General features: G+C 42.1%; 1 non-coding gene across 1 annotated transcript; it reads right to left on the bottom strand.

Annotated features, from left to right (window-relative positions):
* Positions 1–11,749: 11,749 nt before the first annotated feature.
* LOC128560594 (small nucleolar RNA SNORA70) lies at positions 11,750–11,883 on the bottom strand. The gene has a single exon (XR_008373076.1). It is a non-coding gene; the product is annotated as a small nucleolar RNA SNORA70 (small nucleolar RNA).
* Between the last annotated feature and the right edge of the window lie 455 nt (positions 11,884–12,338).

The raw sequence follows: 12,338 nt of genomic DNA, 5'->3' as shown, positions 1-12,338 counted from the left end.
ACACATACTTACAGCAACCCATTGATGAGATTTTGAGCATAATTGAAGATGTAGTTCTTGACTATCTCCCTGGACAGTTTAGGGTTCAACTTTCCTTTCTGCTTCTAATTTTTTTTTTTTTTGAGACAGAGCCTCAAGCTGTTGCCCTGGGTAGAGTGCTGTGGCCTCGCAGCTCACAGCAACCTCCAACTCCTGGGCTTAAGTGATTCTCTTGCCTCAGCCTCCCAAGTACCTGGGACTACAGGCACCCACCACAACGCCCGGCTATTTTTTTGGTTGTAGTTGTCATTGTTGTTTGGCAGGCCCGGGCTGGATTCAAACCCACTAGCTCAGGTGTATGTGGCTGACACCTTAGCTGCTTGAGCAATAGGCGCTGAGGCGCGCTTCCAAAATATTTTAAGACCTTTTGCTTCCTCTTCTATTTGCTCCTTCCTTATGAATTTTGGTCTTAAAAATAAATCCCTTCCAGTAGTTTCAGTGAAGTTTTTGGATTACAGCAAAATTGTAAGTTCAATCTACCATAACCCAGAAGTCCCCCCAAATAAATCTATAATTTTTAAAAGAAAAAAATGGCTGGGGGCAGTGGCTCACACCTGTAATCCCAGCACCCTGGGAGGCCGAGGTGGGTGGATTGCCTGAGCTCATAGGTTCGAGACTAGCCTAAGTTAGAGTGAGACCTCGTCTCTAAAAATATCCGGGTGTTGTGCTGGGAACCTGTAGTCCCACTTACTTGGGAGGCTGAGGCAAGAGAATTGCTTGAGCCCAGAAGTTTGAGGTTGCTGTGAGCTATGACACTACAGCATTCTACTGAGGGGGACAAAGTGAGACTCTGTCTCAAAAAAAAAAAGTTTTTTTAAAGACCTAGTTAAAAACTAAAATCTAAAATCATATTTAAGAAAAAGAGGATGTCACACCCCAGCATGCACCTCCCTGAAGACATCACCTGCTCTAGGTCGTCAAAGGCATCAGAGAAGATTAAAAGCAACTGCACAGTTGGAAAGAACATGAGCTCTAAGTTTGACTTCGGGAAACTTTAAAAACATGTACTCTTCCCACTTAGGCCATTCTGCCTTGGGAAATAGAAACAACTTATTAGTATGAAATAGACCAGGTCAGACGACCTCAGCTCCTCTGACCAGACTTGTCTTCTCTGCTCTGCTTCTCACATCTTCCTCCCCTGTCCCCCAGCTCCCTCCACTTCTCCCCCCACCCCCAGCTCAGGCACACTCTGTAGTTTGGAATTTCCAGCCCACTGAAACCCCAAATATGTCTTCCTGGGTGATTCATACGTCACATAGCCAAAGCTAGTCCAAATCTGGCCCCTGCAGCCATCATTCTTTTACCAGATGTCATTTGTGGCAGAAGAGTGTGATGATTAATCCATCCAAACTGATAAATTTCAAATACTGGCTCCATCAGTGACTAGCAAATTACTTAACCTCTCTCTGCTCAGCTTCTTCATTTATAAAATGGAGATGGTTATGATGACTGCCTTCTAGGCTGTGGTACTGAGTGAGTTGACATTTGTGAATGTTTACTGAGCACCTACCCTATACTAGCGATTGTTTGAGGGCCAAGAGATACAGAAGTCATCCAATTAAGATTCTTGCTCTCATGGAGCTTAAGGTTTAATAGGAAAGACAAGCTTCAGTTTTCTAAAAACAAACTAACCAAAAAGACCACAAATAACAAATAAGTATACACTGTAATGAGCTCCATATAGGAAGCATGGAAGTGTGGGAAAGGTTATATCCAACAGGGAAGATGTTTCTGGACAAATTCTTGTCGTTCAGGCAGGAATTCAGTGGTTTTGCAACAAAAGGTACTTAGAAAATTCCTCCCCTCCCACCTCTTTTTGCCAACACTGGGACATATTATACATTTTTCTACTAAGAATTGCATTTTAGAAGAAATGTGCCCTTTTCTAAAGTTGTGACAGATCATTGAATTATCTCCATAAACATATAGGCAAAGTCCAAAATGCCCATGCTCTGGAGAAAAGGAGAGCTGGGCAGGTTATTATTTCACCATTTCCCTCTACAGTAGTAAGAGAATTACAGCATTTACTAACTCTAAGTGCGAAAGTGCTCTAGACTTTATCTCAACCAGTCCGCAGTTTTACCCTGCCAACAATCCAGTTCTTGAGAACACTCCTAGCTGCCCCAGGGAAGATCTCAGAGCCTCCCCACCCCAACTCTGCCTCAGGCCAAAAGTTTGGCCTATTAAACACACACCTGGTCGTCTGCCCTATGCTAGGAACCCAACCATCTACCGATCTTAAACCTTATCTAGGTATAGGTTACAGCAACTTAAAGCAATTTGCCGTAATGATTTCAAAAGAAATGTGTCTTTTTCTAAAGTTGTGGCAGATCGTTGAATTATCTTCACAAACTTGTGAGAATATTAGTCCAGAGGTCTCAGAGAATACCCTACTCCTATGATCTTCACAGGTAAAGGAATGTAATGGACTATGAACAGCTACAGATTTCCATCCCCTTTTCCTAGTTATTTAGGGTTGAGGCTTTGATGCAAAGCTCCAGCTCCTGACACTGTCTTTAGTTTTCACAATTAAAGGGATTTCCCCCAGCAGTTCAATAAAAGAGAGAAAGGAAGGGTAATTTACTAAGTACTTCCCTTTCTTATATTCACAAGGCCCCTGCTATTTCCTATCTGAGACTCTCAGATTAGAAATTATCAATAAAGATGTCCAAGAGGGAATATAGAAATTACCTTTATGATAAAGAGAACATACAAGATACACACGTATTAAAATGCATTCAACTAAATGTAAATGTATGCAAGATGGGCCTCGGGTGATTGGAGCCAGATAAGATCAAGAAAGATTTAAAGAAGAGTTAGGAATAAGCTTCATTCATTCATCAAACAAATTTTTATGACTGAAGACTCACTATGTGCCAGGCACTGTTCTAGATGCTGGGGGAATAGTAGTGAGCAAAACCCGTCCTGTTATCTGCTCTTGTAGATATAATATGAGGGGAAAAACCAAAATTAATCAAGTGGTTACACAAATGAGTGTATTAATCACAGACTGTGATAAACATATGTACAGGGGGAAAAGGGGGGTTCTAGGAGTGTCTGTAACAGGAACCTGACAAACTAGAAGCGGTTAAAAAAAGGTTTTCTTAAGAAAGTGAACTTTGAGCTAAGAACCGAAGGGTGAGTAGGAGTTGTCTGGGTAAAGGAGGAGGAAGAGAGAAAAGAGTGTTCCAGGCAAATGGGTGTTATATGCAAAGGCCCTGTGGCAGGGAGGAGCTGACACCCAGTCTAGAGGATTCCCAAAGCTGTGAACCTCTCCCTCACCTTGCACTGATCCTCGCCAAATGACTCATCGCCTTCCTTTCTAATTCTTCCAAAATGTATTGATCTGTTAATCACTAGCATAATTTTTTTTCTTTTAGAGACAGAGTCTCACTTTATCATCCTCGGTAGAGTGATATGGCGTCACAGCTCACAGCAACTTCCAACTCTTGGGCTTAGGTGATTCTCTTGCCTCAGCCTCCCAAGTAGCTGGGACTACAGGCACCCGCCAGAATGCCCGGCTATTTTTTTGTTGCAGTTCGGCCGGGGCTGGGTTCAAACCCACCATCCTTGGTATATGAGGCCGGCGCCCTACCCACTGAGCCACAGGCGCTGCCCAATCACTAGCATAATTATAAAAACCACTACCTTGAGAGAAAACAGTGACTTCATATTGATAGACGAGACTCATAAAATGCTAAAATCTTTTTAGCCAATCTTAAATGTCAATCCAGCGATCTCATTGCTAGAGATATAAAGAATATACTCACATAAATACACTAAAAAAAAAACCCAAACTGAATATAGTAATGTTTGTTACAGCATTATTTGTATATGAAACAATTAGAAATGACTTCAATGTCCATTAGTGGGAGGCTGACTAAATAAATTCTATTATTTTGGGTGGAGAATACTATTCTACTTTTAAAAAAGACTAAGGTAGATATATGTGTGAATATGGAAAGATAGTGAAGAAATACTGAATGGCATCAGAAGGAATAGAGCATTTTTCATGGTAGACCCCTGTCACAGAATGTCATTTGTGAAGTATTTCCCAATTTATGTTCCTGTATCTGCAAACACATTTCTCTCCCTGAACTTACACCTAGTTTTTAGACCAAGATAGAACTGAGTTCTGACAGAGGAAGATACGCCCTAGGAGAAGTCGCCCTAGGAGAAGTCGCCCTAGGAGAAGTCCCTAGTAGAAAGGAAGAAGTAAAATAAAAGCCTAACCTTCAGGCTCAAAGGGCTGTGGGAAGAAGAGAAACCTAGCGGGCTGGCAGAGGGTCAGACAAGTGGGTTGTGGAAATCCTGCCTCTCAAGTCAAAATCCCAGAGGGGAAGGGTGAGGTTAAGGGGAAAGTCAAAAGCACAGGGCTCTTTCTCCTCTTCCAATTCATTGCCTGGAAAGATACAACACCCAGCACTTCTGTTTTTTTGAGACAGAGTCTCACTATGTCGCCCTGGGTAGAGTGCCGTAGCGTCACAGCTCACAGCAACCTCCAACTCTTGAGCTTAAGCAATTTTCTTGCCTCAGCCTCCCAAGTAACTGGGACTACAGGCACCTGCCACAATGCCCAGCTATTTTTTGTTGCAATTGTCATTGCTGTTTAGCTGACCTGGGCCAGGTTTGAACCTGCTAGCCTTGGTGGATGTGGTTGACACGGTAACCACTGTGCTACAGGCGCCGAGCAGTGCACAGCACTTCTGTGAGGTGTGATGAGGTGGGAAAAGGCTTGGATTTAGTAGCCAAGGAATCCTTGCCTGCCAGGTGGCATGGGAGTATACACAAGCTCCTCTCAACCCTGGGAAGGGGCACAGAAGATGTCTGGCAGTGTTGGTCGACCAGCTCACTAAGAAGGCCTCCAGGGAAAGGGTGTGGGGGAACAAGAGGGAGGGACCACCTTGCCCAGAGCTCCCGGGCCTGCCCCAGGGAACTGCACGCGGAAGCAGAGCAAGCAGAGGAAGCAGGGCCTCGTGTCCACTAGCTGCAGGTTTTAATAGTGGATACCCCCAGGGATAAGGGGTGACCCAAAGTTCCCAACACAGGTACCAGTAAGTGTCCAGATAACTCCCCAAAGCGCCATCTTGGGGAGGCAGGGAGCAGAGCGCTGAAAGACCCAGCATTTCCTCGAAAGGAGCTGTGTCAAAGTGAAAGGAGACTGTCTACCTCAGAAGAGACTGGGCTGGGGCAGTGGCTCATGCCTGTGATACAAGCACTCTGGGAGGCTGGGGCAGGAAGATCCCCTAAACCTTAAGGTTGCTGTGAGCGAGGCTGAAGCCATGGCACTCTAGTCTAGGTGGCAGAGGGAGACTCTGTCTCAAAACAACAACATAAACAGAAGAGACTGGGCTTGCATTAACCTGCAAAAGAATTTCAGGAGGCTTCACTGCTGCCCGGTGAGGAACAACTTGGAAGAAAAAAGATGACCTACCAGTTAGAGCAAAACCAAGGTGATGCCCTTTTTATCTCCAAGAGCAGGGAGTGAGTTAATCTGTGACCTACTACACAAAAATATATTGTATAAAACTCCAGAACTCTTGGAGAGGTTACCTCTGGAGAGTGGGACTGAGCGGCCATGGGTGTGCAGGGGAAAAACTTTACTATTTTTGTAGTAGAAAATGTTAAAATGTTTTAAATAGTCAGGCATCACCAGAAGCACTGATAATGCAGAATTAAATAGTCTCACTTCCCATTTATACCCTATTTCCGCATTAAAAAGTCAAATGCTACTTTGTTAGAAACCAATGATTTCTTCTATTTTCTTGCTCATTGTGGAACTCTTTAGTCCCATATCCAAACCAAAATGTCACAAGAGTCCATCACATTTAAATTTCACTGAAACAGCTATATTAGATTAACTCTTGCCTCACACATATCAGAAGCGATTCCCTAAGTGAGTGGCAGGTAGTTAGTAAAGATTCATCTGTCTATTCGTTCCATAAATATTTTTGGAGGATATACTATGTACCAGGCACTTTTACAGGGACTGGGATACAGAGGTGAACAAAGCAAAGTCTCTCTCCCCAAGAAGCTTCTATACCAGTGAGAGAGAGATAATAAACATGCAAATCAACAAATAATATAATCTCAGCTACTGTTAGAGAAATCAGGGTAATGGAAAACAGTTAATAGATACGAGATTTATTTTGAACTGAATTGCTATTGGACTCTCAGCAAATATTTTCATTTTAAAATGTCTTTAGATAGTAAAATGACTCCACTTCCAGTACTCTTGTCTTTTAAGGTTTTTTAAAAACACAGAATGAAACGCAGAAGCAGCATGCATGTAAGAGGCTGTGGAGAAGGGGTTCTCAACCTGCGGGTTGTGACCCACAGAAACTCTATTAAAGGGTTGCAGCATTAGGGAGGTTGAGAACCACTGCTGTAGAAGATAAGCAGACAGCACAGACTGTGGGAGCATGGGGAAGGCAGAGGACTTACCTGAAGATCTATTGGAATTTTGAGCTCAGTAAGAATTTATAGACCATAAGATTAGCACTTTGTGGCGACCCGAATTGTAGGGAAGTGGGTGTTCTTACAGTCAGTGTTATTTTATAAGACAAAGGGAGGCTCAGAGAGGTCGGGAATGTGGCAGCTGGGGTCCAAACTTGATTTCAAACCTTTCACATTCTACAGCAGTCTATAGACATGCAAATTGTATGAAAAGTAGGGGTTTTATTTAAATTCAAATATATGAAGCAAGAACAGAGATATCCTCTGACAGTGACTCCAGTGCCCTTCAGTTTGGCTGTGACTGTTTTTTTCTTTCTTCATTTTGCTTGATGTTAAAGCCCATACCTACAGGTGTTGGGTCATAACATCTTCAACACTGGTTCCCAGAACACAAAGAGGAGGCCCTTGGCAGATGCACCCTGGACACTGCAGACTTGGTGTGCTAAAGAGACTGGTAGGATTCCAGTGTCTCTAAGTTTGAATTCATTCCCCAGGAGCAAACTATTTACATCCCAGATATGTCTAGAAACTTGTCTAAAAGTGTGGGTCTTGGAACTCAGGTGTGAATTGGCTTTGCTACCTCCTTAGATATGGGAACACAGGTGAGTTAACTGACCTCTCTGAAAGTTAGTGTCTCCATCTACAGATGTAGATTATTGACTTGTGTGAATGGATTTGTTCAGAGCTTTTGATCAAAGACTGAATGTTCATCTGTGCTTAGGTAGGGGAGAGACTGGGGCAGGACACAGACAAGAGACCAAGATGAAACTAAACAACTTATGGAAAGTGCCTACTATGGTGCCTAGCAGACAGAAGTATATTACGTCCCTTTTCCCTTCCTCTGCTCATAGATTAATTTAGTTTTAGAAACTAGTCAACCCTGGAGCTCAGCATTCTTACTTTTAGGACTCTTTAGAAATAAATGAACTGGCAGAGTGGTTCATGCCTATAATCCCACTGACTTAGGAGGCTGTGGCAGGATACTTGAGGCCAGCAGTTTGAACCAGCCTGGGCAATATAATGAGACCTTCATCTCTAAAACTAATAATGAGGCTTGGTGCCTATAGGTCAGTGGCTAGGGCCCTGGGGCTGGAGGGTTTGAATCCAGCCCAGGCCTGCCAAACAACAATGACAACTACAACAAAAAAATCGCCGGGCATTGTGGCGGATGCCTATAGTCCCAGCTACTCAGGAGGCTGAGGCAAGAGAATCTCTTAAGCCCAAGAGTTTGAGGTTGCTGTGAACAGTGACACCACAGCATTCTACTGAGGGTGACATAGTGAGACTCTGTCTCAAAAAAAAAAAAATTAAAAATAAAATTAATAATGAATAAAAAAAGAAATAACAAAGAAATAAATGTTACATTCTATACAAATGTTCATACAAGGCTGTTAACAGTGGCCATCTCAAGGGGCTGGCAACCTTGCCATAGTTGTAATTAGTATCTGTTACTTTTACATTTTTTTAATTAGTAGTAAAATTAAAAGAAAAACAACCTGGGTCAGCACCCATAGCACAGTGGTTAGGGCGCTGGCCACGTACACAGAGGCTGGTGGGTTCAAACCTGGCTTGGGCCTGCTAAACAACCATGACAACTGTGACAAAAATATAGCTGGTGTTGTGGCGGACGCCTGTAGTCCCAGCTACTTGGGAGGCTGAGGCAAGAGAATCACTTAAGCCTAAGAGTTTGAGGTTGCTGTGAGCTGTGACGCCACAGCACTCTACCGAGGGTGACATAGTAAAACTCTGTCTCAAAAAAAAAAAGAAGGAAAGAAAAAGAAAAACATCCTGGATAATCGGAATTGATAAAGTTCTTCCTACAGAGTTTCTATTAATTGCAAATGTATAAAAACCAATCTTTCAACCAGAAGAATATCTCCCAGTTGAAATTTCTTCTTCTTACTGGAATGTAATTGTTTTTAAATCTAATGTCCTGTCTTGAGGTCTCTGTGACTATTAAATCCAAAGGACTAACCACAGAATCTCAGGGAATTTAAACAGATCCAGACTTTCAATGCTAATTACTCCCTCAGAGGAAGCCCCGTTCACTTTTAGGAAATGAATGGGCCTGCCCATCAGGATAAGTGAATTACTCTGGGCTGTGGGAAAAAGGTAACCAATTTTCCAGAAGGATTTAGGGGCCTTAAAAGAATAAGAACATGCAAATAAAGCTGAATCATTAAAAATTCCGTGAGGTCAGGGGTCAAGGCCTGTAGCAGGCTGATGAATTGAATCTAACTTAATTAAAGCAAAGCACCAACCTCCAGAATGTCTGAGTTAAAGTCCCCATGCTCTCATTTTCCAGCCTTTTCTACTAGGCACTATGAGAAATAACAGAGCTGTCTTTCCAGACAATCTCAGGACCTATAGGCACGCTAAATTTAAGGAGTCTGTGGCACATCCAAGTGGCAATGTTCATTAGCCTGTCTAGGATGCAAGGCCTTGAGGGGTCAGAGCTAGGAACATAAACTTGGCCATCATCTGTATAAAAAAGAAAAGGGTGAGTACAGCCATGCAAAGATGAGCTGGCCCACGGAAGGCAGAGAGAGAAGTGTGACTAGGTTAGTGTGGTAATTAAGATCAGAGTCCCTGCTCCACACTTCTCTAGTTTGCTCTCAGGCATGTTATTTAACTCTTCTAGTACTTTGTTCGCTCACCTGAAAAATCTAGTTGATCATCATGGCTCCCTTAGAAAACTGTGGCTTTATGAGCCAATATACACAGATTCCTCTAATCTGCTCAGAGCGCACTCTCCTAAATGTTACGCATTACTGTACAGGGATAGGGCAATGGCCTGAGGCACGTCCACAGGGAGGAAGGAGGAGCAGCAGAGAGAGAAGAGGGACCAAGGCCAAGCAGGAAGGAGCAGTCAGAGAAGCTAGAGGTGAGGCAAGCCTGGGACTAAAATGATTCCTTGATAAAGGGGTCATTCTGACTGGGCCACAACTGTTTAGCGGGGAAGCCAGACAGACCATTTCCAAAGCAAAACAGCAATGCCAGCATTAGATGAAATCCAGGAACCAAAGGATACCTTAAAAAAGGTGAAAAAAAGTCAAAATAAACTTTTATTTAATTAATATTATTATGAATACCAAGCAATACATAACCAATGGAGAAAACCTAGAAAACAAAGATAAATAAAAAGAAGAAAAGATGTATTGCTTATTCCACCTTCCAGAGAGATCTATGTTTTTTCTGTGAATTTATAAGAGGTTATGGCATAGTCTATATTTGCCCAATATTTTGGAATCTAATATTTAAAGATACTTGAAGAAAATTTTGAAGACTATCCTTATGATATCAAGCTATACTAAGTAAGACTTTTTTGGCTGAGCATGGCGGTTCATGCCCCAAATCCCAGCACTTTGGGAGCCTGAGGCAGACGCTTGCTTGAGGCCAGGAGTTCAAGATTATCCTAGGCAACATAGTGAGGCTCCATCTCTACAAAATTATAAAATAGGCCAGTTGCAGTGGCTCATGCCTATAATGCTAGCATTCTGTGATGCCGAGGTAGGAGTATCACTTGAGCTCAGGAGTTCAAGACCAGCCTGAACAAGAGCAAGGCCCTATCTCTACCAAATATAGAAAAATTAGCCAGGCATCATAGTAGGTGCCTATAGTTCCTGTTACCTGGGAGGCTGAGGCAGGAAGATCACTTGAACCCAGGAGTTTGAGGTTGCTGTGAACTAGGCTAATACCATGATGCTGTAGCTTGGGCAAAAGAGTAAGACTCTGTGTAAAAAAAAACAAAATATATATATATAATATATATAATATCTATATATAAAATATATATAAGTATATTATATACATACACATATGAAATAGCTGATGTGGTGATACACACCTATAGTCCTAGCTACTCAGGAGGCTGAGGCAAGAGGATTGTTCAACCTCTGAAGTTCAAGGTTGCAGTGAGCTATGATCATGCTACTGCACCAAAGCCCTAAGTGATAGAATGGGTGAAACTCTATCTCTAAAAAAAGAAAAAGAAAGAAAAAAAAACTTGGTCATGAAATTGAGAGAAAATAGAATAAGCCTTTCTAATTTAAGTATATCAGAAAATCTAGAAGCTATAGAAGAAAGTTTATAAAGTTTGCTTCATATAAATCTAAACTTTCTTTGTGGCAAGAAACACTATGAACTAAGCAGAAAGTTTGAATGAAAAAAAAATTAGCCTTTTGGAGTATATCAAGAATCACTTCAAATCAATAGAAAGGATCAATAGCCAACAGAAAAATAAAGTGTATGAACTTAGAGTTCACGAAAATGAAATAAAAATGGTTCTCAAATATCTGGCCAGATGCTCCCTCTTACTTATAAGGGAGAGGAAAATTAAAACTACCCTGAAATATGTGTTTTCCTCATCAGTCTGGCAAAGATTAGGAAGACTGGTAGTACCATGTGCTGAAAAAAGTTTGAGGAACAGATGTTCTGACACTTGGAGGAAGGAGTGTTAAATCGGTATAACCTCTGTCTCTGTTGATATCTCCCGTATCCTTTGAGCCAGCTATTTGATTTCTAGGAAATTATTCATATCTGGCCAATACCTTATTCACTGGTGTGAAGCCACACATGGACGAGATTATTCACTGTAGCTTTAGATGTAACAACAAAAGATTGGAAACAACCTAAAATTCCATCAGTGCAGGACAGGTTAAGGAAGCAGAATGCCAGGACTAAAAAGGAAGAGGCAGCCCTGTATCTCCCACTAAGAAACAATTGCTAAAGTACGTTCAGTAAAAAAACCAGAGTGCAGAACAGTGTAATTAGTGTACCACCACTTATGTAGAAGAATAAACGTAGTATTCATAGGAAATACGAATTTTTTGACAGGAAGTAGGATTTATTATTGGTAGGCACAAATTATAGGAAACACAGTGTAAGTCCTCATGAGTGCAGGGCCCGCCACTTGTCCAGGGGACCACAATTAGGAATGTATTTGACCCCACAGCCATCTCGGATGAGTGCTTCTCAGCCACCATGTCTTCAAATTCATGTGCATTAAACTTGGTAAAACCCCACTTCTTGGAGATGTGAATCTTCTGGCGGCCAGGGAAATTGAACTTGGCCCTGCAAAGGGCCTCAATTACATGCTCCTTGTTCTGTAGCTTGGTGAGGATGGACATGATGACTTGACCAATGTGAATGCTGGCCACAGTACCCTGGGGCTTTCCAAAGGCACCCCGCATTCCTGTCTGGAACCTAGACTGGGGACAGCACAAGGTCTAACACATGAACATGTACTGGAAAGGAATGTCTCCAAGGTTCCTTAGAGCAATCCAAACAAGCAACAGGCTGCACACACTACCAAGGTGGCTGCTGTTTGCAGCCATTGCACACCAGGCCCCCATGAGATAAATGCAAATATTTCATTTATAAATGCTTGGAGTATTTCTAGAAGGAATCACAAGAAACTAGTGACAGTAGTTGCCCCCAATGTCTTGGGCAAGGTAGAAGTGACTTGTTTTTCACTGAGTACCCTCTGCTTACCTTTTGAATTTTGTGCCATGGGTATATGTGACCTAAGCAAAAACTAGAAAATTAAAATAAAACATTTTAAAACAAAATAATGTCTACGAGCCACTTTATATGCCTTTATTTTTTGGTGGCCATTTCTGACTTTTTAAACTGTCTACCCATTCTTGCTTTGCCAACCTCAATCCTTGTCTCTCTTTTTTTCTCTTACCTCCACCTCCATCTAATACAGTGAGTCTCAACTTTCCTAATGCTGCGAACTTTTAATACAGTCCGAAGGGGTCGTGACCCATAGGTTAAGAACCACTGATCTAATATATCAAAACTAACCACCAGCAATTAGCATCTACTGACAATTTAGTATA

This window comes from Nycticebus coucang, chromosome 11 (assembly GCF_027406575.1).
Source record: "Nycticebus coucang isolate mNycCou1 chromosome 11, mNycCou1.pri, whole genome shotgun sequence".
Taxonomy (NCBI): Eukaryota; Metazoa; Chordata; class Mammalia; order Primates; family Lorisidae; genus Nycticebus; species Nycticebus coucang.
The sequence above is the reverse complement of the archived record's forward strand: the minus strand, read 5'-3'. Positions and strand labels throughout refer to the sequence as shown.